This window comes from Salvelinus fontinalis, chromosome 1, assembly GCF_029448725.1.
Source record: "Salvelinus fontinalis isolate EN_2023a chromosome 1, ASM2944872v1, whole genome shotgun sequence".
Taxonomy (NCBI): domain Eukaryota; kingdom Metazoa; phylum Chordata; class Actinopteri; order Salmoniformes; family Salmonidae; genus Salvelinus; species Salvelinus fontinalis.
In genome coordinates, this window is record NC_074665.1 from 36,712,320 (window position 1) to 36,738,991 (window position 26,672).

At 43.2% G+C, this 26,672-nt stretch overlaps 1 pseudogene; it reads left to right on the forward strand.

Moving 5' to 3' along the window:
- The window catches only part of LOC129857049 (FHF complex subunit HOOK interacting protein 2A-like), a 45,034-nt pseudogene extending 21,129 nt beyond the window's left edge, over positions 1 to 23,905 (forward strand).
- The last annotated feature ends 2,767 nt before the right edge of the window (positions 23,906 to 26,672 follow it).

Consider the following 26,672-nt stretch of genomic DNA (forward strand, 5'->3'; position numbering starts at 1 on the left):
AGAGCATGAACCTACAGGAACGGGCCACCGCCTTACGCTAGAAGTAGGCCTATAGGCTACCTGGCCTGCGCGCAAATGTAGGCATATAAATGTGCCCATTCGGGGATCTGATAGTATTTCTGATTGGCTTAACGCCCCATCACTAATGAGCTGTGGGGCTTCTCAATGTTTTCTTTACCTCAAACAGCAAGCAAATAAGTCTGTTTTTACATCCGTTGAAAAGGACAATTGTTCCTCAATGTATTTAAAAAATCTTTCCAGCTTTCTCCCTTTCGATAACCACTTAGCGTGAAAGGGGAAAATGTCATGCTCTAATCCAGTGGAAATTTCATAAAGTCGGCCTACCTGATTACTTATCCAGTGAGCTCGGGACAGACATAGCCTACAGCTGTGTCTGTCCAGAGCTCACTGGAGCAGGAAACTCTGAGAGCTCAGAATATATTATATAATGTTTCAAGTTTCTTAGCACAGCTTCAGGTTGGACCCAAGTTAATAGTTGTTACAATGTTTCAAGTTCATTGCAGACAGGCCATGCGTAGCCAATGGGATTCATGATATTTATTTTTATCAGGATATGTTCTACCTTCAGGCTGCAATGTTTTTGTTTGTTTGCTTCATAGGTAATTTTTTTACGTCGTTGGCATTGGCAATTTTAGGTTTGTATAACTTTCATTTAGATTTGGATAGAATTTAGTTTTACCACGACAATGTTTTTGCGATACGACAATGTTATTATAAATGAAATGAAACTGTTCCACGAAAATGTGCATATCAAAACCATAACTGGCAGGCAAGATCAGTAGAAATGGTAAGATAAATTGGAATTCCAAATAAGAAAGGTTGCCGACTCCTCATGTAGCCTATTACCAGCAACTTCAGGAGAGTAACTGCAGTATCTGCCAAGCCAGTAGGAGTGGGAGTTTTTTTATTTTGGTTATCTTGATCTTTGGTTCCCTCTTGAGTCATTGGAGTCTTATTTCATCAAACAGTGTGCATGCTCAGTGCATGAATAGTTGATTTTATTAAAACGCATAAACTCAGCAAAAAAATATACCTTTTTCAGGACCCTGTCTTTCAAAGATAAATTTGTAAAAATCCAAATAACTTCACAGATCTTCATTGTAAAGGGTTTAAACTATGTTACCCATGCTTGTTCAAGGAACCATAAACAATTAATGAACATGCACCCGTGGAACGGTCGTTAAGACACTAACAGCTTACATACGGAAGGTTACAGTTATGAAAACTTAGGACACTAAAGAGGCCTTTCTGACTCTGAAAAACATCTGGTAAGACTAGGGGTGGGGGGGTGTCTATTTGTCAATAACAGCTGGTGCGCAATGTCTAATATTAAAGAAGTCTCGATGTATTGCTCCCCTGAGGGTAGAGTACCTTATGATAAGCTGTAGACCACACTATCTACCAAGAGAGTTCTCATCTATATTATTCGAGCCGTCTATTTACCACCACAGACCGATGCTGGCACTAAGACAGCACTCAACCAATTCTATAAGGCCATAAGCAAACAAGAAAATGCTCATCCAGAAGTGGCGCTCCTAGTGGCCGAGGACTTTAATGCAGGCAAACTTAAATCTGTTTGACCTAATTTCTACCAGCATGTCACATGTACAACCAGAGGGGAAAAAACTATAGACCACCTTTACTCCACACACAGAGATGCATATAAAGCTCTCCCCCGCCCTCCATTTGGCAAATTTGACCATAATTCTATCCTCTTGATTCCAGGCTTACAAGCAAAAACTAAAGCAGGAAGTACCGGTGACTCACTCAATACGGAAGTGGTCAGATGACGTGGATGCTACGCTACAGGACTGTTTTGCTAGCACAGACTAGAATATGTTCCCGGATTCATCCAATGGCATTGAGGAGTATACCACCTCAGTCACCGGATCATCAATAAGTGCATTGACGATGTCGCCCCCACAGTGACTGTACGTACATATCCCAACCAGAAACCATGGATTACAGGCAACATCCGCATCGAGCTAAAGGCAAGAGCGGAAATTAATCTGGGACACTTATAAGAAATCCCGCTCTGCCCTCTGACGAACCATCAAACAAGCAAAGCATCAATACAGGATTAAGATTGAATCATACTATACCGGCTCTGACGCTTGTCGGATGTGGCAGGGCTTGAAAACTGCGACCTGGCCAAGTTTGTCAACTGCGACCTGGCCAAGATAAAGCAAAGCAGTGCGACAAAAACAACAACACAGAGTTACACATAAACAAACGTACAGTCAATAACATAATATTACCAGGACGTGTACTCAAAAGCATGAGTGGACCAACTGGCATGTGTCTTTGCTGTCATTTTTAACCTCTCTCTGACCGAGTTTGTAATACCTACATGTTTCAAGCAGACCACCATAGTCCCTGTGCCCAAGGAAAGGAATGTAACCTGCCTAAACGATTACCGCTCCGTAGCACTCATGTCGGTAGCCATAAAGTGCTTTGAAAGGCTGGTCATGGCTCACATCAACAGCATCCTCCCGGATTTCCTAGAATCACTCTAATTCGCATACCGCCCCAACATATCCACAGATGTCTCAATCGCACTCCACACTGCCCTTTCCCACCTGGACAAAAGGAACACCTATGTGAGAATGCTGTTCATTGACTACAGCTCAGCGTTCAACACCATGGTGCCAACGAAGCTCATCACTAAGCTAAGGACTCTGGGACTAAACACCTCCCTCTGCAACTGGATCTTGGACTTCCTGACGGGCCGCCCCCCCCCCCAGGTGGTAAGGGTAGGCAACAACACGTCTGCCACGCTGATCCTCAACTCTGGGCCCCTCAGGAGTGTGTTCTTAGTCCCTTCCTGTACTCCCTGTTCATCCACGACTGCGTGGCCATACACAACACCAACACCATCATTAAGTTTGCTGACAACATAACAGTAGTAGGCCTGATCACCGACAACGATGAGACAGCCTATAGGGAGGAGGTCAGAGAACTGGCAGTGTGGTGCCAGGACAACAACCTCTCCCTCAAAGGAGCTGATCGTGGACTACAGGAAAATGCGGGCCGAACAGGCCCCCATTAACATCGACGGGGCTGTAGTGGAGCGGGTCGAGAGTTTTCAAGTTTCTTGGTGTCCACATTACTAACAAACTATCAATGTCCAAACACACCAAGACAGTCGTGAAGAGGGCATGACAACACATTTTTCCCCTCAGGAAAGAAAGATTTGGCATGGGTCCCCAGATCCTCAACAAGTTCTAAATATTTATTTAGTTGATAAATATTTTCTTAAACTCTTTCTTGAACTGCACTGTTGGTTAAGGGCTTGTAAGTAAGCATTTCACGCTAATGTTGTATTCGGCACGTGACAAAGTTTGATTTGACATATTTCAAAGTCAAATTCACATTAGAATTAATTAATGAAAAATAGAAAACGAAGATGTCTGAATTGCATATGTCTTCACACCCCAGAGTTTAATACTTGTTTGAAGCACCTTTTGCAGCAATTACAGTTGTGAATCGTATTGAAAAAGATTTCACCAACTTTGCACAACTCTTGGAGCAACATATATCCATTGTTTTTGACAGAATTGCTCAAGGTCAGTCAATTTGGTTGGGGATCATTAATCAACATCAGTATTTAAAGTCTTATTGAACAGATTTATGTCAACACTGAGTGACACTGGACCACTCAGGGACCCTCAACACCTCTTGGAACGCCATTCTGGTGTGTCTTTAGTCTTAAAATGTGCATACTTGTATTTTTCAGTGAAACAATTATCTCCTTACCATACTCAAAGGGATATTCAGTGTCTTGGAATTATTTTGTAACCTCCCCTGACATGTGCATGCCTAAAAATGTATCACTAACATGTTTTAAAAGCATTGGTGGCTCTGAGGTTGAATTATTGTTTGAAAGACAGAGGACGTTTTTATTGAATCATCATAACCACTACTTGGTGTCTATTTTGTTATGTTACAACCTTATTAAAAAAATGGATAAAAAAAGTAATAAAATAAAGAAATCCTTAGCAATCTACACGCAATACCCCATAAGTGTAAAACAGAAATACTTATTTACATAAGTATTCAGACCCTGCTATGAGACTCGAAATTGAGCTCAGGTGCATCCTGTTTCCATTGATCATCCTTGATGTTTCTATAACTTGATTGGAGTCCACCTGTAGTAAATTCAATTGATTGGACATGATTTGGAAAGGCACAAACCTGTCTATATAAGGTCCCACAGTTGTTAGTGCATGTCAGAGCAAAACCAAACCATGAGGTCGAACGATTTGTTCATAGAGCTCCGAGACAGGATTGTGTCAGGGCACAGATCTCGGGAAGGGTACCTAAACATTTCTGCTGCGTTGAAGGTCCCCAAGGACACAGTGGCCTCCATCGTTCTTAAATGGATGAAGTTTAAAACCACCAAGACTCTTCCTACAGCTGGCCGCCCAGCCAAACTGAGCAATCGGTTGAGAAGGGCCTTGGTCAGGGAGGTGATCAAGAACCCAATGGTCAGTCTGACAGAGCTCTAGAGTTCCTCTGTGGAGATAGGAGAACCTTCGAGAAGGACAACCATCTCTGCAGTAGTCCACCAATCAGGCCTTTATGGTAGAGTGGCCAGATGGAAGCCACTCCTCAGTAAAAGGCACATGACAGCCCACTTGGAGTTTGCCAAAGGGCACCTAAAGGACTCAGACCATGAGAAACAAGATTCTCTGGTCTGATGAAACCAAGATTGAACTCTTTTGCCTGAAGGCCAAGCGTCACATCTACAGCAAGCCTGTTACCATCCCTACGGTGAAGCATGGTGGTGGCAGCACCATGCTGTGGGGATGTTTTTCAGCAGCAGGTACTGGGAGACTAGCCAGGTTCGAGGGAAAGATGAATGGAGCAAAGTAGAGAGATCCATGATGAAAACCTGCTCCAGAGCGCTCAGGACATCATACTGGGATGAAGGTTCACCTTCCAACAGGACAACGACCCTGAGCACACAGCTAAGACAAAGCAGGAGTGGCTTCAAGACAAGTCTCTGAATGTCCTTGAGTGGCATAGCCAGAGCCCAGACTTGAATCTGATCAAACATCTCAGGAGAGACCTGAAAATTGCTGTGCAGCAACGCTCCCCATCCAACCTGACAGAGCTTGAGCATATCTGCAGAGAGAAATGGGATAAACTACGCAAATACAGGTGTGCCAAGTTTGTAGTGTCAAACCCAAGAAGACTCGATGCTGTAATCACTGCCGAAGGTGCTTCAACAAAATACTGAGTAAAGAGTCTGAATTCTCATAAATATATTTTGATTTTTAATTTTTTAAATTGTATTTACATTTGCAAAAATGTCTAAACCTGTTTTTGCTTTTGCATTATGGGGTAGATTGATGTGTAGATTGATGAGGGGGGAAAAACTATTGAATCAATTTTAGAATGGCTGTAAGAGCTGTAACGTTAACAAAATTTGGAAAAAGTCACTGTATATAGGCTTAGTGCTTATAAATATTTACTCCTTAACTTGTTTAGATGTGCCACAGCAAGGGGTGTAAAGACTTTTTATTTATTATATTTCAGCAAATTTCTAGATTTTTTTCTTACACTTTGAAATGCCTAGATCATGTGTAGACCGTGATACACAAACTCTGGTGGTGGGTTGTACATAGGACATATGTACTGCCTTTTCAGTGCGATGCTGCTGAAGTAGAGAAGAAAGTTTGGACCAGTGCTTGAGTCTGGTCTAGTGGTAGTGCTGCCGACTCCAGACTATATATCCCTTCAGGTGACAATGGTTTGAGCATAGAATAATATAATCTCTATGGGTTTGAGCCCCATCTCTGCCACTTTCATATCTGTGCCCCTCTGCCTTGTGTATATCCCATTATTAAGAACAAAATACAGTTTGGGCTTCCCACTTATAGCGTAGCTCCTTGAGGCTTTTCATTAAACAGGAGAAAACCTAATCTCATTGCCTTGAACCATATTTCTCACAGATCAGCATCATGACTTTGCGGTTGTTTGAGCACCTAATCCAGAAACCCAACCAGCACATCCTCCACAGCTTGGTGCTACGCAGCCTGGAGGAGAGGAACTACCTGGAGAACAAGCCCCAGGAGAAGGAACACCTGGAGAATAGCCAGCCCCATGACACTGTGTAAGGGATCCATCCAACGAGACTATCCTCAGAGCTGGCTACATGAGAGCTGGGGGTCTAACTATCTAACTGCATTTATAGAAGCACATTTATTTATAGAAGCAAAATTAATAAAAAGTGTATTTGTTCCTTCTGCCACAATACACAGTACTTCACAGAATGTTTTTTTGTTGTGCTGTCCATAACTTGGAACCATTAATAAAATGGCAATGCACTACAACAACCACACATTTTTTTTTAATGAATACCATCATAGTGACTTGAGCATAGACGTCATGGAATGTGAATATGTGAAATTAATGTGCATGGTTCCTCAGTATGTTGAGGCCTAGTCCCTCGGAACAGATGAAACATTAGCTGGCCTGGCCAGTGCACATGTGAGATTTGGTTCTGGGTGCCGAGATTAGTTTGGCCCGCTAATGAAAATGTCATGGAATATCACTCCTTACTGAATTATGGCAACAACAAAAAAAATAATCGGTTAACAAAATGACTAATAAGAGAGACTGCATCTCACTGTGATCCACTGTCTTTTTGAATTAGAAAATACATTACCCATGCCTAGTATACAAACATTAGGTTGAAATTACCAATAATGTGAAAGCATATTGTCAGAAACTCCTCCTTTTTATATAAGATAGTTACCAATTTTACATCCCTAAGCTAAATGTAGCCAATATCCTTAGTGTAAAATGTCATGTTTTTTTTATAGTGAATGTGTAAACTGAGTGTATTGTTGTCTTTTTCAGAGACCTTGAAGAGGACCCTTTGTTCGGGGACGACCTCTCTGCCAACAACAGGTTGTCCAGGCCTGATTGGTTGAGCAACTCCTCGACACTTAGCCCTGACCATGATAAGCCTGATGGGAAGACTGAGGTCCACAAGATTGTAAACAGGTCCATAATTTCCTATGTAACATGGGCCGCATCTTGTTATATATTTAAAACTATTTTTAGCAAGTGTTTTACAGGCATCATATAACCTTATTCAGTTTTAAATGTGTTCACTTCAGTTTCCTGTGTTTGGTGCCTGATGAGGCCAAATCCTCATCTCATGTGGAGTGAACTGGTTATGACACATACCTAAGAGATGCACACAGACAGGTGAGTTCTCTCCAGGTCCCTCATGTTTCCTAGCTTTCACTTATTCACTGAACTCAATAGACATCTGGGTTGTGTACATTAGGGTACACCGTTGGAAACCGTTTTGCACATGTTTCTAATTGTTCAGATTGTATCTGCCCATGTCACTTGGCTTTGGACTGTTGGCTTCTGATTCGAGCCTAATGAACACTGCCCTGGATCTCTGATTTGTAACTAAAACTGAAAGGATGATGCCGGAGAAGGCAGACGTTTTACGTGTCCCCAAACGATTGTGTTTTTTTGTTTGTTTATTTGCGTTGTTTGTAACATATATATATATTTTGTACATAATGTTGCCGCTACCGTTTATTATGACCGAAAATAACTTCTGGCCATCAGGACTGCGATTACTCTCCAAGAACTGGCAGAATCCTTTAACGAGTCTGACGAGCCCGACGTGAAAGATATACTGCTTTCTCGGGAACAGGCCCAGATCCTCAGGCCCAGCTAAGAACCCTAGGACTAAACACCTCCCTCTGCAACTGGATCCTGGACTTCCTGACGGGCTGCCCCCAGGTGGTAAGGGTAGTTAACAACACTTCTGCCACACTGATCCTCAACACAGGGGCCCCTCAGGGGCGCGTGCTCAGTCCCCTCCTGTACTCCCTGTTCACTCATAACTGCACGGCCAGTTACAACTCCAACACCATTATTACATTTGCCGGTGACACAACTGTGGTCCGATCACTGACAACGACGAGACAGCCTATAGGGAGGAGGTCAGAGACCTAGCCAGGCCAACAACCTCTCCCTCAACATGATCAAGACAAAAGAGATGATTGTGGACTACAGGAAAAAGAGGACCAAGCACGCCCCCATTCTCATCGACAGCTGCAGTGGAGCAGGTTGAGAGCTTCAAGTTCCTTGGTGTCCACATCACCAACAAACTAATATGGTCCAAGCACACCAAGACAGTCGTGAAGAGGGCACGACAATACCTATTCCCCCTCAGTAGACTGAAAAGATTTGGCATGGGTCCTCAGATCCTCAAACGGTTCTACAGCTGCACCATCGAGAGCATCCTGACTGGTTGCATCACATCCTGGTATGGCAACTGCTCAGCCTCCGACCGCCTCGCACTACAGAGGGTAGTGCAAACGGCCCAGTACATCACTGGGGCCAAGCTTCCTGCCATCCAGGACTTCTATAGCAGGCGGTGTCAGAGGAAGGCCCTAAAAATTGTCAAAGACCCCAGCCACCCTAGTCATAGACTGTCCTCTCTGATACCGCACAGCAAGCTGTACCGGAGCGCGAAGTCTATGTCCAAGAGGCTTCTAAACAGCTTCTACCTCCAAGCTATAAGACTCCTGAACACCAAATCAAATGGCTACCCAGACTATTTGCATTGTCCCCCCCCCGCCTTTACACCGCTGCTACTCTGTTGTTATCATCTATGCATGGTCACTTTAATAACTTTACCTACATGTACGTATTACCTCAAATAACCGGTGCACCCGCATGTTGACTGTACCGGTACTCCCCTGAATATAGTTTTGCTATTGTTATTTTACTGCTGATCTTTAACTACTTGTCACTTTTATTTCTTATTCTTATCCATATTTTTTTTAAACTGCATTGTTGGATAGAGGCTCGTAAGTAAGCATTTCATTGTAAGCTCTTCGCTCCGATCCAGACATCAAAACGTAATTCAACATTATTCAACAATTTATTGAACTTAGTAGGAAACTCAGTGTATTGAACCAAGTTAATCATAAGACATGAACAAAATGCGTCAGTGATTTGTATTTTCCTGCAACTTCAGGAATGCCCGTCTGTATGTGTGTGGTGCACGCGTATGTCGTTAGCGATGATGCTATGATGAACTTCTTCTGGTAGAGATGGAAAGGCTTTCCATAAAACCTTCTCAATTAAATGTAACCTGCAGAGTTGTCTGCCTACCTGGTGTCACGACATGGCCCTTTGGGTTGTATATCATTGCTCCCCCTCTCGAATGAGCGGTCATTCATGTGCAAAGTATTAGCATTTCAATGGATATAATTATCAACTGTGTTTAGTGAATCCATTTGGTCTTTCCCGCTCTTTCTCAGTCCCCACCCCTTTCCTTTGTCTAGCAAGCCATCATATCGGCTTCGTCCGCTAGGGAATTTTTCTTTGCATCATGTAATAATCCAAATAGCTACTGTTTGTTTGTAATTCTGTGTGATTATTTAGTTATTTAGTAAAGCCAATTTGTATATCGCTGATTCATGATTTAGTGTTTGTTTGTAATTCTGTGTGATTATTTTGCTAGTTAGTAAAGCCAATTTGTATATCGCTGATTCATGATTTAGGCTAGGGTTTGTGCAGATATCCAAGGGTTTGCAATGTTCAGTAATGAGAACTGATGAGGTAATAATAATACATTAATGAGAATGACTAATCGATAAGATAAAATATCTGAGAAGTTATATTCGGGAAATTGACACTATATAAAGAAATTTCTGTGGTGCCCCGACTTCCTAGTTACTTAAAGTTTACATGAGTTAGTTTAATCACGTAATAATAATTACACGTAGAATTGATTTGATAAAATAAGTCTTCACATTTAAAGATAGTTTTGACAAGACACTGGCATAATGATATCATGATAATTTGCATTAATCCTGTGGCCATTTGTTTAGCAAACTCTGCAATCACGTGAGCGCTACAGAAACATCATTAATCAAACAAGGTCTCTTGCTGGTGCACACTTGCATTAAATGGTCACTACACCCTAAAAGCAACATTTCTTTGATTTTTCCCAGACCTCAGAAGTGGTCTCCTGATGTAGTTTAAGCATTGTTATGGACTTTTTATTAACCCTTTCCACTCACAGCCCTTGTCATTTTTCATTGACAAGTGCCTAAATTGGAACGCATTGCCTGTACAGTAACATGCTAGACATGACATCAGAGCTCAGGTTCTCCGCTTCACAGCGCTGGATGGGTTTGGACTGAAAGCTGTTATAAACTTGAGTACAGCACGTGACAAGAAGATTCCCCCATCCCTCCCGCTAATTGGTCTACTTTTGCACATTTGTTGCTGTCTGAGTGAGGGAAATGCTGTAAATCGATAGGGTCGATGTGTTCTGAAAGATGAGAGATTGAGCATTATAATAAATACCACTTTGATGTCATACAAGCAAACCACACACCCATGAGTCCAAATGTCCACTTCACATTTCCATATTTGAAAACGCATGTCATTTACACTATCAACCTTTATGATCGCCATGTTTGATCCACAGTTAGAAGGATGACTTGCGTTATACCCTTGATTGTCCTGAACAGAATGAGCCTATGTTTGTTATATTGTGAAGAAAATTTGCCGTGGAACATGCACTTGATTGCACTCAGGACTTAATTCTATGCGCACCAAAATTACAATCTTTAGTGCCTTTAGTGCCTTTTGAAAGCCTAATACTGCAAGATTGTATGTTATAACTTAGCTAGCCATGTTTGTAATAGAATACGTTTTCGAATTATGCCCACCTGACCCAGATTGCGATTTATAATAGAACGTTTTTGGATTGCGTAAAAACAACAACAGTAATTGTAAGTGTGCTTGCTTCAGTTCCTCAATGGCAAAGCTAGGAGAGTTCAAAAAGCACCTTTTATAGTTGAAGGCTCTTTCCTTGAGTCATAAAAGTGCATTGAAATTACTTAGGAACTGTGTACTGTTTGGATGGGTGTGTGGCCTCTTAGGGACACCAGTTAGACCACTTCTAATAGTTTTTTCTTATCTTGCACCTCCTCCAAAATGTCTATGAATATTCTTATTATGTCACTGAATGTATCCAGAGTATTTTCAGATTTCATTATTGACAGATGCTGTAAAAAGTACAATAAATGTAAAATGCATGTACAATCAAATGTGTAATGTTTGTATTCAGTCTTGTCTCACCTTCTGGTATCATAATTTCCCCATAATCTCCAAAGTTTTCTCTTTCAATTGCTACCATGGTCATGCATATGCTTTTTATATTTCTTCTGTTAGAAACATAAAAATGTGGCCCTATCCATATAGGCAAATTTCCATGATTGTAAGGGATTAAAAAAAGTATGATTTTAAGAGCTAAAAACAGAAACCTGAAATAAGTAAACGGAATCAGGCAAAAAATAAAATGGATTTTATAGGGCCCTAGCATTGGCCATTGCGATTGCATAGGCCTCATTGGGTGGTAGGCTACAACTGCAAAGTTATTTTAGGACATTACATTTACTGTTAGATGAATACATTGCTATTAGCAGTGGGTATTATATTTACAATTCGCAATCTAGCTAATGTGTTTAAAGTTTCCACTTACTCAGATGGTGAATTAGCCCCAAATACATTTGCCTGTAATATTAGTACACATAAAGATGCAGGTAAATTCACCTCTATTGAACCCCAAAAAATACTGAAGCACTATTTTAACAGTAAAATATAACAATAGCCTAATTGTCAACCCAAAATGCATGACAATCACTGGATTAGGTTGCACATGAAAATATATCTCAGCAGTCTATTACACTTATTAATAAAGCACTGTGAATGACTTTATAAGATGATACAAAAAAAATTATATTGTGTGATGCCGTAGGAAGAAATGTTTGCAACCAAATCATGGGCTTGTGCCGAAAACTGAAAAACTTAGGGGACAATGTTAGTTTGAAGCCCTGTTGTCTACCCAATGTTATACTCAACATTTTATCATTGTCCTCATCTCTTTCAGTTCAGGGACTACTGTGGGATATGTCAGAGATGGGACTGGCGCGGCACCCCCAAAGCCCTAGATAAGTGTAACCTGGACAGTCCCTTCTTTGAGGGCCACTTCCTTAAAGTCCTCTTCGACATGATGGGCCGTATTTTGGATCAGGTGAGTTTGAAGTAAGGAAAGATCTCAGAGGGATGTTTTCCCGGACACAGTTTTAGTGTAGTCCTAGACTAAAATATCCTGTTCATTGAAAGTGCTTCTTAGTCCAAGACTCTAAGAAGCACTTTAATCTCTGTCAGGGAAACCGGCTCAGAATGTTCAACCGGGGCATCAATTGGATTAAACACTTAAATCTGCTTTGTGAGTTTAGCGATATTGTGGTGTCTAGATCTACATTCACTTAGGTGTACCTGAGCTCACTGACTGTCCCTTCTCTGTCCTCCAGCCTTATGATGTGAACCTGCAGGTGACGTCAGTGCTGTCCAAGCTGTCTCTGTTACCCCACCCACACATGCATGAGTCCTTGCTGGATCCCTACATCAACCTGGGCCCTGGCTGCAGGTCCCTCTTTTCTGTCATTGTCAGGGTATGTTGAGGAATCAACATGAGCAGATTCTCAGATACCCAGTATTGATCTATCTTGAATTGATATTGAAGTGATTGTAGGAAGGTTGTTAAAGGGGCAATCTGTAGTTGCTGCGTCCATTTTTGGATGTGTGTGTTAACTCAGCAAACAAAGAAAGGTCCTCTCACTGTCAACTGTGTTTATTTCCAGCAAATTTAACGTGTAAATATTTGTATGAACATAACAAGTTTCAACAACTGAGACATAAACTGAACAAGTTCCACAGAAATTGAATAATGTGTCCCTGAACAAAGGGGGGGGGTCAAAATCTAAAGTAACAGTCAGTATTTGGTGTGGCCACCAGCTGCATTAAGTACTGCAGTGCATCTCCTCATGGACTGCACCAGATTTGCCAGTTCTTGCTGTGAGATGTTACCCCACTCTTCCACCAAGGCACCTGCAAGTTCCCGGACATTTCTGGGGAGAATGGCCCTAGCCCTCACCTTCTGATCCAGCAGGTCCCAGACGGGCTCAATGGGATTGAGATCCGGGCTCTTCGCTGGCCATGGCAGAACGCAGGAAATCAGGCACATAACGAGCAGTATGGCTGGTGGTATTGTCATGCTGGAGGGTCATGTCAGGATGAGCCTGCAGGAAGGGTAGCACATGAGGGAGGAGGATGTCTTCCCTGTAACGCACAGGATTGAAATTTGCCTGCAATGACAACAAGCTCAGTCCGATGATGCCGTGACACACCGCCCCAGACCATGACGGACCCTCCACCTCCAAATCGATCCCGCTCCAGAGTACAGGCCTCGATGTAACGCTCATTCCTTCGACGATAAACACGAATCCGACCATCCCCCCTGGTGAGACAAAACCGTGACTCCTCAGTGAAGAGCACTTTTTGCTCTTCTGGTTCAGCGTCTGGTTCAGAGACGGTGGGTTTGCTTCAGCGACGGTGGGTTTGTGCCCATAGGGTGACGTTGTTGCCGGTGATGTCTGGTGAGGACCTGCCTTACAACAGGCCTACAAGCCCTCAGTCCAGCCTCTCTCAGCCTATTGCGGACAGTCTGAGCATTGATGGAGGGATTGTGCGTTCCTGGTGTAACTCGGGCAGTTGTTGCCGTCCTGTACCTGTCCCGCAGGTGTGATGTTCGGATGTACCAATCCTGTGCAGGTGTTGTTACACGTGGTCTGACACTGCGAGGACGATCGGCTGTCCGTCCTGTCTCCCTGTAGCACTATCTTAGGCGTCTCACAGTATGTACGAACATTGCAATGTATTGCCCTGGCCACATCTGCAGTCCTCATGCCTCCTTGCAGCATGCCTAAGGCACGTTCACGCAGATGAGCAGGGACCCTGGGCATTTTTCTTTAGGTGTTTTTCAGAGTCAGTAGAAAGGCCTCTTTAGTGTCCTAAGTTTCGATAACTGTGACCTTAATTGTCTACCGTCTGCTGTTTGGGTCTTAACGACTGTTCCATAGCTGCATGTTCATTAATTGTTTGTGGTTCATTGAACAAGCATGGGAAACAATGTTTAAACCCTTTACAATGAAGATCTGTGAAGTTATTTGGATTTTTATGAATTGTCTTTGAAAGACAGGGTCCTGAAAAAGGGGCTTTTCTTTTTTTGCTGAGTTTATTTACCACTTGGATCCTGTTTCAGTAATAATGAAATCAGACCTTGTTAAGTGTCTGATAATCTACCATTTTATATAGGAATGGTTCAAACTTGCTGATAACGGTCCTCTGAGTATATCAAGGTTTGGTATACCTCCACTGGTATGCCATCCAGCCCTGGAGTTTTCCCAGACTTGAAGGCTTTAATTGCATAATAATGCATCATTTTACAATAGTAAAAGAAAGCCATACAATTAGCTTTGGTTAGTGGAGATGGAGGAAAATGAAACGAAAACATGCTTAAAGTACTTCCTCTTTCAAAATATTGTTTGGTGAATCATGGGTTACTCCATCATTTGTAACAAGTTGCAGTAAATAATTTTTGGTGTAATTTCTATGAAGATTTTTTTAAATATACGGTGCTTTTTCCACACATTCCATCCAGTTCGCCTTATTTTTATAATATATTAGCCTCAATTTATTTTTTGTTTTTCCTTTAACTTATTCTGAGCCTTTATGGTGCAGTTTTTATTGCTATCTATCTGTACTATTAGTCCTTCCATTTCTTTTGTTAATATGGACTCTTTTGACCTAAATTGCTTTTGTTTTAGAGATGAGTACCTCTAAAGGCACATTTTAAAAGTGTCCCATACAATAAGGGGATCTGCTGTACGTATGCTATGTCGGAAAAAGTCCGTTATACATTCCTCTGTCCTAGTTAAAAACAAGTTATCATCCAATAGACTGATTCAATTTCCAACCCATGTGGAAATTCTGTAAGAATAATATATATGCCAATTATGTGATGGTCTGACCTCATTCTGTCCCCTATCAACACTTTTTAAACTTTTGGTGCCAGAGAGAATGACATAAGAATGTACTCAAGACGACTAGCTTAATTGAGCCTCCGCCATGTATATCTCACTAGGTCAGGATATTTAAGCCTCCATATATCCACTAATTCCAATATAACCATGACATTCATGATTTCCTTAAGGGCATGAGGGTGATAGTTTGTAGTGTGATTTCCTTTACGGTCCGTAAATGTTTTTAAAACCATATTATAATCTCCCACCTTAATAATAGAGTATTGTATTGCTTGTAGCGTTGATAAATTATTATATATATTTTCAAAGAAACGTGGATCATCATTATTTGGACCGTATAGGTTAATGAGTCATATCTGTTTATGGTCCAATAACATATTTAAGATCATCCATCTACCTTGAGGATCTGTGGTCAATTTGCACATTTGGATTAATATCATCACGCCTTTTGAATTTCTTTGCCCATGGGAGAAATATATTTCGCACCCCCCCCAGTCCTTTTACCACACAACTTCATCTGAAATTGCTGAATGAGTTTCCCGTAAACAATAGATATTATATTCCTTGTCTTTTAGCCATGTAAATACTGACTCTTTTCTTATTATCTGCTAAGCCATTATAATTATAACTGGCTGCACTTATTTCACCATTTACCATAATGAAATACAAGTTTCAAATCTATTTATCATAATATATGTTTGTAAACGCACCATTAAAATGTACCATAGTGATTGAGTGTCCATATAGCTATACCATGATATTTGCATTGCTACTAAGTAAACCCCCAATTGTTCCCCACTTTTCCACCTGCTAAAACTTCTCCACATCCGAAGTTGGGTTGTCATCCCAGTGACCGGCAGACCACCCCGGATACCAAGGCCCCCGAGAGACCGTGACCAAATCCTTCGAAAAAAAGAGCACACAGTACCACCCACAGAACAGAAGCAGATCAGCTGCCAAAAAGTATTTCCATCGCTCTCACTTCAATTTGTATTATATATAGCTATTAAAAAAAATATATAGAAATCCTGCTTATCTTAATTTCCATAATTAACAATTAATATATGTAAATATGTAGGTAGTTCATGCAAAGGATTGTTGCCTCTTACCAGGATTGCCATTACAAAAATTACATTTTGGCAAGCAGTTATTATTTTAGCAAACAATTATTGTGATTCATCCTATGTTGTCCCTAACATCTTTACTCCCTAGCAACAGTTGTGGGATACACACAAACACTCATACACACTCAACCCCTTTCCCACATAAACAACCATAAACTCAGATGCTCAACAGTTGTTCCATCCCAGAGCCCAATTCAAGAAAGGACTTGATTTACGAATGCATAAACAGTTGCAGCTGTATGAGAAGGCATGCAATAATTGAGAGATTTGATTAACCTTTGTCAAATCCTAGGTAAGGGAGATCAGATACACCCCCTTCCCCTGAAACACCCACACACTGGTCCCCCATTGTGACCATATTCCCAAGCTTCTCTGTGCAGTCAGACCTTTGATTTTGTGCCACCAGGGCCACAATAATATGCCCCCTCTCTGAATGTCTGAGTGTGACCCCCCCTCCCCATGGGTTACTGCAGCTAGTGTTGCCAGGACTGCCACTGCCTGGGTGGGGGCACCCTACCGGAATCCCCACTGTCTAGGAACAACATCGTCAAGGTTCTCATTAGCAGCTTTGAGAATTTCCTTGTATATTATGCTCTCCGATCAGGGGGCATTGTTTTGTAGGACCAACCCTGCCAGGCAGGCTCAGAATCTTAAGGGGGCGGTGCTGCTTTAGTAGGTCTCTGACACATTCATTCATCACATTCATCTTTCTGATTTGGTTGCGTATAGGCTACTTACAGTAGGCCCATAAAACAGATAAGGACTTCTCTTTAGTGTATAGGTTGCTCAGGTGGGTGTATAGGGTTGGGGACCATTCCATCATGATAGGACAGTAAATAAATAAACTATATTACTAATGTATTAAAAAATATATATCCCATATCTGCACAAAATTGAAAGCTCTCTCTCAAAACCCCTGCTCACAAACACACATGGGCTCTGGGATTTGCAACCCCTAGCCTTTTTCACTGGATTTATAAATGAATGATCTGTCCCCATTGATTCTTGAAGAATATAACATAGGGCTGGACGATGTTCCAAATGCCTGTATTGCATTTTTTTCTTCAGTTTTTATGAGTTTGTCTCCTTTGCTCTTCTATGCTGTGTGCACTGTGAACCCCCCACTCGCACACAGCTGTGCTAGCTGTCTAGTCTTTGTTTTATAAATGTGCAATGAGCATAAAAAGATGCATTTGTGTAAGGAATTGGCAACACGTTCTCAATTTGAGAAATTAGCATGTTTGTTATGCAGGTAGGCCACTTGATTTCAACATCTAAACAAAATGAACAGGCTATATTGTTCAAACAGTTGGAGATGGATAGGAGGGTGTATTCATAACACTTCAACTGTTCTACCTTTTTAGCAAGCAAATGGATCCAAATTGGCTAGACTTTAAATATAAAGATTTGCTGGCTACTCACTAGCATTGGGCTTGTGCTTAAGTGATTGTTTATGAGACCTGTGTTAATTTTCTATAATGCCTGCTACCACTCATTATTAGTGGATGTGCATGGTTCAACAAAAATTACATTTCCATAGACAGGCTTGAAAGCCAGATCAGTGATTATTGAAAAAAAGCAGGTTAAACTATTTTTATAAAATAATTAAATTATACCGGAAAAAAATATAAACGCAAAATGTAAAGTGTTCATGAGCTGAAATAAAAGATCACAAAAATGTACCATACGCACAAAAAAAGCTTATTTCTCTCAAATTTTGTGCACTAATTTGTTTACATCCCTGTTAGTGAACTCTTCTCCTTTGCTAAGCTAATCCATCCACCTGACAGATGTAGCATATCAAGAAGCTGATTAAACCGCATGATCATTACGCAGGTGCACCTTGTGCTGGGGACAATAGAAGGCCAATCTAAAATGTGCAGTTTTGTCACACAACACAATGTCACAGATGTCTGAAGTTTGAGTGAGCGTGCAATTGGCATGTTCATTGCAGGCATGTCCATCAGAGCTGTTGCCAGATAATTTTATGTTCGTTTCTCTGCCATCAACGTCATTTCAGAGAATTTGGCAATACGTCCAACCAGCCTCACAACTGCAGACCACATGTAACCACGCCATCCCAGGACCTCCACATCCGGCTTCTTCAGCTGCGGGATCTTCTGAGACCAGCCACCCGGGCAGCTGATGAAGCTGTGGGTTTGCACAACCGAATAATTTCTTCACAAACTGTCAGAAACGGTCTCAGGGAAGCTCACTTGTGTGCTCGTTGTCCTCACCGGGGTCTTTGCGTGACTGCAGTGCTTTGTTGTAACCAACTTCAGTGAACAAAGTATCACCTTCGATGGCCACTGGCACGCTGGAGAAGTGTGCTCTTCACGGATGACTCCCGGTTTCAACTGTACCGGGGAGATGGTGTCGTGTGGGCGAGCGGTTTGCTGATGTAGACGTTGTGAACAGAGTGCCCCATGGTGGCAATGGGGTCATGGTATGGGCAGGCATAAGCTACAGACAATGAACAGAATTGCATTTTATCGATGGCAATTTGAATGCACAGAGATTCCATGACGAGATCCTGAGGCCCATTGTTGTGCCATTCATCCGCCGCCATCCCCTCATGTATCAGCATAGTAATGCACGGCCGCATGTCGCGAGGATCTGTACACAATTTCTGAAAGCTTAAAATGTCCCAGTTCTTCCATGGCCTGCATACCCACCAGACATGTCACCCATTGACATGTCACCCACCCATGCTCTGGATCGAAGTGTACGATAGGGTGTTACATTTCCCGTCAATATCCAGCAACTTTGCACTGCCATTGAAGAGGAGTGGGACAACATTCCACAGTCCACAATCAACAGCCTTATCAACTCTGTGCAAAGGAGATGTGTCGAGCAGCATGAGGTAAATGGTGGTCACACCAGATACTGACTGGTTTTCTGATCCACGCCCCTAACTTTAAAAAAAATATTTCTGTGATTAACAGATGCATATCTGTATTCCCAGTCGTATGAAATCTATAGATTTGGGCCTAATTTATTTATTTCAATTGACTGATTTCCTCATATGAACTTTAACTTGGTAAAATCTTAGAAATTGTTGCATTTTGCATTTCCATTTTTTGTTGTGTATGAGTGGGTCTTATGGTTGAAGGCTTATATTTAGCCTAGGTATAATTTTACATTAGATTATTCCTAATGCAGTGTATTGACCTTTAATTGTGCAACTAACCTTTATTTAGAGAGAATACCATTTTTAAAAAGTTAGATAATGTATATCGTGAATCACCCATAAGTGTGAAAAAATGTAGAGATAATATTTTGGGCATATCGCCCAGCTCTAATATAACTTTTAAATGCCTCATGAGCTTAGTTCAACTAATGTAGCCCATCAAAACCCAAAGTATAAGCTTGTTTACTTGAATGTTTTTTAAACAAACAAAAATATAAAATAAAAATAATTTTGATATCATGGATGATCAATCCATGCATCCATAGCTCGGTCTATAAATTTAAGAGTGGTTACATTTCTCCAGCCCCAATCCTCAGCTTATTACCAAAACAGTGGCGCTGAGAATGCTTTGATATTGTTTCAACTGCAGATTGCCCCATTAAGGTTGTGGGCCTATGGAGGAAGTATAATGTTCTTGTTAAATAGAGTAAATCTTGAGTATCAATTTAGTAATAGCAATGATGTTATAGTCACATTTATGTTAACATAAAAAAATCCCACATTGTCACTATTGAACTTGCTCTGAGCCTTTATACTGATTGTCCCTGTACATTTCACTCTATCAGGTGGTTGGGGACCTCATGTTGAGGATTCAGCTCATCCCAGACTTCACACCCAAACTCCTGCTGGTGAGAAAGAGACTGCTTGGCCTCGAACCAGAGGGCTTGAAGTAAGTACTCTGTGAAACGTTTCTGTTCCCCACAAAAGATAGTAAGACGCGTTGAATTCAGGCAGCATTCAGCTAGCCACTAGCCAGATGTTTTTTTTTAACCTTTATTTAACCAGGTAGGCCAGTTGAGAACAAGTTCTCATTTACTGTGACCTGGCCAAGATAAAGCAAAGCAGTGCGACACAAACAACAACACAGAGTTGGATATGGGATAAACAAACATACAGTCAATAACACAATAGAAAATTATATGTACAGTGTGTGCAAATGAGGTAATATAAGGGAGGTAAGGCAATAAATTGGCCATAGTGGCGAAATAATTACAATTTAGCAATTAAACACTGGAGTGATAGATGTGCAGAAGATTAATGTGCAAGTAGAGATACTGGGGTACAAAGGAGCAAAAATAAATAACAGTATGGGGATGAGGTAGTTGGATGGGCTATTTACAGATGGGCTATGAATAGGTGCAGTGATCTGCGAGCTGCTCTGACAGCTGGTGCTTAAAGTTAGAGAGGGGGATATGAGTCTCCAGCTTCAGTGATTTTTGCAATTTGTAGCTTCAATGATTTTTGCAATTTGTTCCAGTCATTGGCAGCAGAGAACTGGAAGGAAAGGCGGCCAAAGGAGGAATTGGCTTTGGGGGTGACCAGTGAAATATACCTGCTGGAGCGCGTGCTACGGGTGGGTGCTGCTATGGTGACCAGTGAACTGAGATAAGGCGGGGCTTTACCTAGCAAAGACTTATAGATGACCTGGAGCCAGTGGGATTGGCGACGAATATGAAGCGAGGGCCAGCCATCGAGAGCATACAAGTCGCAGTGGTGGGTAGTATATTTGGTGTATATTTAGTATTTGGTTACAAAACGGATGGCACTGTGATAGACTGCATCCATTTGCAGAGTAGAGTGTTGGAGGCTATTTTGAAAAATGATATCACCGAAGTCAAGAATTGGTAGGATAGTCAGTTTTACGAGGGTATGTTTGGCAGCATGGGTGAAGGATTCTTTGTTGCAAAATAGGAAGCCAATTATAGATTTAATTTTGGATTGGAGATGCTTAATGTGAGTCTGGATGGAGAGTTCACAATCTAACCAGACACCTAGGTATTTGTAGTTGTCCACATATTCTAAGTCAGAACCGTCCAGAGTAGTGATGCTGGCAGGTGCGGGCAGCGATCGGTTGAAGAGCATGCATTTAGTTTTACGTGCATTTAAGAGCAGTTGGAGGCCACGGAAGGAGAGTTGTGTGGCATTGAAGCTCGTCTGGAGGTTAGTTAACACAGTGTCCAAAGAAGGGCCAGAAGTATACAGAATGGTGTCTGTGTAAAGGTGTATCAGAGAATCACCAGCAGCAAGAGAGACATCATTAATGTATACATAGAAAAGAGTCGGCCCGAGAATTGAACCCTGTGGCACCCCATAGAGACTGCCAGAGGTCCGGACAACAGGCCCTCAGATTTGACACACTGAACTCTGTCTGAGAAGTAGTTGGTGAACCAGGCGAGGCAGTCATTTGAGAAACCAAGGCTGTTGAGTCTGCCGATAAGAATACAGTGATTGACAGAGTCGAAAACCTTAGAAAGGCAGGGTAGGATAGATATAGGTCTGTAACAGTTTGGGTCTAGAGTGTTTCCCCCTTTGAAGAGGGGAATGACCGCGGCAGCTTTCCAATCTTTGGGGATCTCAGACGATGCGAAAGAGAGGTTGAACAGGCTAGTAATAGGGGTTGCAACAATTGCGGCGGATAATTTTATAGAAAGAGAGGGTCCAGATTGTCTAGCCCGGCTGATTTGTAGGGGTCCGGATTTTGCAGCTCTTTCAGAATATTGGCTCTCTGGATTTGGGTGAAGGAGTAATGGGGGAGGCTTGGGCAAGTTGCTGTGGGGGGTGCAGGGCTGTTGACCGGGGTAGGAGTAGCCAGGTGTAAAGCATGGCCAGCCGTAGGAAAATGCTGATTGAAATTCTCAATTATCGTGGATTTATCAGTGGTGACAGTGTTTCCTAGCCTCAGTGCGGTGGGCAGCTGGGAGGAGGTGCTCTTATTCTCCATGGACTTGACAGTGTCCCAGAACTTTCAGGAGTTTGTGCTACAGGATGCAAATATCTGTTTGAAAAAGCTAGCCTTTGCTTTCCTAACTGCCTGTGTACATTGGTTCCTAACTTTCCTGAAAAGTTGCATATCGCGGGGGCTATTCGATGCTAATGCAGTACGTCACAGGATGTTTTTGTGCTGGTCAAGGGCAGTCAGGTCTGGAGTGAACCAAGGGCTGTATCTGTTCCTGTTTCAATTTTTTTTGAATGGGGCATGCTTATTTAAGATGGTTAGGAAAGCACTTTCAAAGAATAACCAGGCATCCTCTACTGATGGAATGAGGTCAATATCCTTCCAGGATACCTGGACAAGGTCGATTAGAAAGGCCTGCTCGCTAAAGTGTTTTAGGGAGCGTTTGACAGTGATGAGGCGTGGTCGTTTGACCGCAGACCCATTACGGACGCAGGCAATGAGGCAGTGATCTCTGAGATCCTGGTTGAAGACAGCAGAGGTGTATTTGGAGGGCAGGTTGGTTAGGATAATATCTATGAGGGTGCCCGTGTTTACGGATTTGGGGTTGTACCTGGTAGGTTAATTTATAATTTGTGTGAGATTGAGGGCATCTACTTTAGAATGTAGAATGCCGGGGTGTTAAGCATGTCCCAGTTTAGGTCACCTTACGATACGAGCTCTGACGATAGATGGGGGGTAATCAATTCACATATGGTGTCCAGGGCACAGCTGAGGACAGAAGGTGATCTATAGCAAAAGGCAACGGTGAGAGACTTGTTTCTGGAAAGGTGGATTTTTAAAAGTAGAAGCTCAAATTGTTTGGGCACAGACCTGGATAGTATGACAGAACTCTGCAGGCTATCTCTGTAGTAGATTGCAACACCGCCCCCTTTGGCAGTTCTATCTTGTCGGAAAATGTTAATAGTTAGGGATGGAAATTTCAGGGGTTTTGGTGGCCTTCCTAAGCCAGGATTCAGACATGGCTAGGACATCCGGGTTGGCAGAGTGTGCTAAAGCAGAGAATAAAATAAAAAAAAGTCGAAAAAAAGTTCCGGAGTTCCAAATTAAGCAGCAGCAGCTGAAAAGATGAGCTCCTACAAATATTGAAATTTAAATGTTTTTTTAGAGTAAAGTACATCGAAAAAATCAAAAGAAAACTGCAAACTGAATAGGAGACCAAACAAGCAGCAAACAAAGAAGAAAGGCTTTTGAAAAAGTAACAATTTTTTCATAAAATTATACCGTTTTCTTAGCTAGCTAAGTTGTTTACCTGTTGCTAGGCAGTTGCTAGGGACATTCCTGGAAGAAGCTAGCTAGCTAACAAGGAGTGTCTAGTTGGCAGAAGAGAAGAAGGGACAAAGAAGGGACAAAGTGGGACAAAATAAGGACAGAAGAAAAGGGAAAGGGGGGAAAGGGGACATTAAGGTGAAGCAGTCCTCTAAAGACACAAAAGACAATAATACAAGAAACAACACTTCTATTGCCTCTCCCTCTACGATACGCACTTCCGGGTTGTAGCGAGTAGTTGCATTCCGCTTTGCTCCACAGGTAGTATTACATTTTCATTTCATTACAGTACAACAGTTTGATTTGTTTGATCTTAGCTGGCTACATAGCCGTCTTTGTATCCAAGATAATTGTGTAGTCTAGAGTAATTGTCGAGGTTACCTAGCCAGTTAGAGGTTACCTAGCCAGCTACACTTTCAAACAAAGTCAACAACGCAGCCACTGCTAGCTAGCCTATTTCACCAGCCAGCAGTACTATATCATTTTAGTCAATAAGATTTTTTGCAACGTAAGCTTAACTTTCTGAACATTCGAGACGTGTAGTCCACTTGTCATTCCAATCTCCTTTGCATTAGCGTAGCCTCTTCTGTAGCCTGTCAACTATGTGTCTGTCTATCCCTGTTCTCTCCTCTCTGCACAGACCATACAAACGCTTCACACCGCGTGGCCGCTGCTACTCTAACCTGGTGGTCCCAGCGCGCACGACCCACGTGGAGTTCCAGGTCTCAGGCAGCCTCTGGAACTGCCGATCTGCGGCCAACAAGGCAGAGTTCATCTCAGCCTATGCTTCCCTCCAGTCCCTCGACTTCTTGGCACTGACGGAAACATGGATTACCACTGATAACACTGCTACTCCTACTGCTCTCTCCTCGTCTGCCCACGTGTTCTCGCACACCCCGAGAGCTTCTGGTCAGCGGGGTGGTGGCACTGGGATCCTCATCTCTCCCAAGTGGACATTCTCTCTTTCTCCCCTGACCCATCTGTCTATCGCCTCCTTTGAATTCCATGCTGTCACAGTTACCAGCCCTTTCAAGCTTAACATCCTTATCATTTATCGCCCTCCAGGTTCCCTTGGAGAGTTCATCAATGAGCTTGACGCCCTGATAAGTTCCTTTCCTGAGGATGGCTCACCTCTCACAGTTCTGGGTGACTTTAACCTCCCCACGTCTACCTTTGACTCATTCCTCTCTGCCTCCTTCTTTCCACTCCTCTCCTCTTTTGACCTCACCCTCTCACCTTCCCCCCCTACTCACAAGGCAGGCAATACGCTTGACCTCATCTTTACTAGATGCTGTTCTTCCACTAATCTCATTGCAACTCCCCTCCAAGTCTCCGACCACTACCTTGTATCCTTTTCCCTCTCGCTCTCATCCAACACTTCCCACACTGCCCCTACTCGGATGATATCGCGCCGTCCCAACCTTCGCTCTCTCTCCCCCGCTACTCTCTCCTCTTCCATCCTATCATCTCTTCCCTCTGCTCAAACCTTCTCCAACCTATCTCCTGATTCTGCCTCCTCAACCCTCCTCTCCTCCCTTTCTGCATCCTTTGACTCTCTATGTCCCCTATCCTCCAGGCCGGCTCGGTCCTCCCCTCCTGCTCCGTGGCTCGACGACTCATTGCGAGCTCACAGAACAGGGCTCCGGGCAGCCGAGCGGAAATGGAGGAAAACTCGCCTCCCTGCGGACCTGGCATCCTTTCACTCCCTCCTCTCTACATTCTCCTCTTCTGTCTCTGCTGCTAAAGCCAAATTCTACCACTCTAAATTCCAAGCATCTGCCTCTAACCCTAGGAAGCTCTTTGCCACCTTCTCCTCCCTCCTGAATCCTCCTCCCCCTCCTCCCCCCTCCTCCCTCTCTGCTGATGACTTCGTCAACCATTTTGAAAAGAAGGTCGACGACATCCGATCCTCGTTTGCTAAGTCAAACGACACCGCTGGTTCTGCTCACACTGCCCTACCCTGTGCTTTGACCTCTTTCTCCCCTCTCTCTCCAGATGAAATCTCGCGTCTTGTGACGGCCGGCCGCCCAACAACCTGCCCGCTTGACCCTATCCCCTCCTCTCTTCTCCAGACCATTTCCGGAGACCTTCTCCCTTACCTCACCTCGCTCATCAACTCATCCTTGACCGCTGGCTACGTCCCTTCCGTCTTCAAGAGAGCGAGAGTTGCACCCCTTCTGAAAAAACCTACACTCGATCCCTCCGATGTTAACAACTACAGACCAGTATCCCTTCTTTCTTTTCTCTCCAAAACTCTTGAACGTGCCGTCCTTGGACAGCTCTCCTGCTATCTCTCTCAGAATGACCTTCTTGATCCAAATCAGTCAGGTTTCAAGACTAGTCATTCAACTGAGACTGCTCTTCTCTGTGTCACGGAGGCGCTCCGCACTGCTAAAGCTAACTCTCTTTCCTCTGCTCTCATCCTTCTAGACCTATCGGCTGCCTTTGATACTGTGAACCATCAGATCCTCCTCTCCACCCTCTCCGAGCTGGGCATCTCCGGCGCGGCCCACGCTTGGATTGCGTCCTACCTGACAGGTCGCTCCTACCAGGTGGCGTGGCGAGAATCTGTCTCCGCACCACGTGCTCTCACCACTGGTGTCCCCCAGGGCTCTGTTCTAGGCCCTCTCCTATTCTCGCTATACACCAAGTCACTTGGCTCTGTCATATCCTCACATGGTCTCTCCTATCATTGCTATGCAGACGACACACAATTAATCTTCTCCTTTCCCCCCTCTGATAACCAGGTGGTGAATCGCATCTCTGCATGTCTGGCAGACATATCAGTGTGGATGACGGATCACCACCTCAAGCTGAACCTCGGCAAGACGGAGCTGCTCTTCCTCCCGGGGAAGGACTGCCCGTTCCATGATCTCGCCATCACGGTTGACAACTCCATTGTGTCCTCCTCCCAGAGTGCTAAGAACCTTGGAGTGATCCTGGACAACACCCTGTCGTTCTCAACTAACATCAAGGCGGTGACCCGTTCCTGTAGGTTCATGCTCTACAACATTCGCAGAGTACGACCCTGCCTCACGCAGGAAGCGGCGCAGGTCCTAATCCAGGCACTTGTCATCTCCCGTCTGGATTACTGCAACTCGCTGTTGGCTGGGCTCCCTGCCTGTGCCATTAAACCCCTACAACTCATCCAGAACGCCGCAGCCCGTCTGGTGTTCAACTTTCCCAAGTTCTCTCACGTCACCCCGCTCCTCCGCTCTCTCCACTGGCTTCCAGTTGAAGCTCGCATCCGCTACAAGACCATGGTGCTTGCCTACGGAGCTGTGAGGGGAACGGCACCTCCGTACCTTCAGGCTCTGATCAGGCCCTACACCCAAACAAGGGCACTGCGTTCATCCACCTCTGGCCTGCTCGCCTCCCTACCT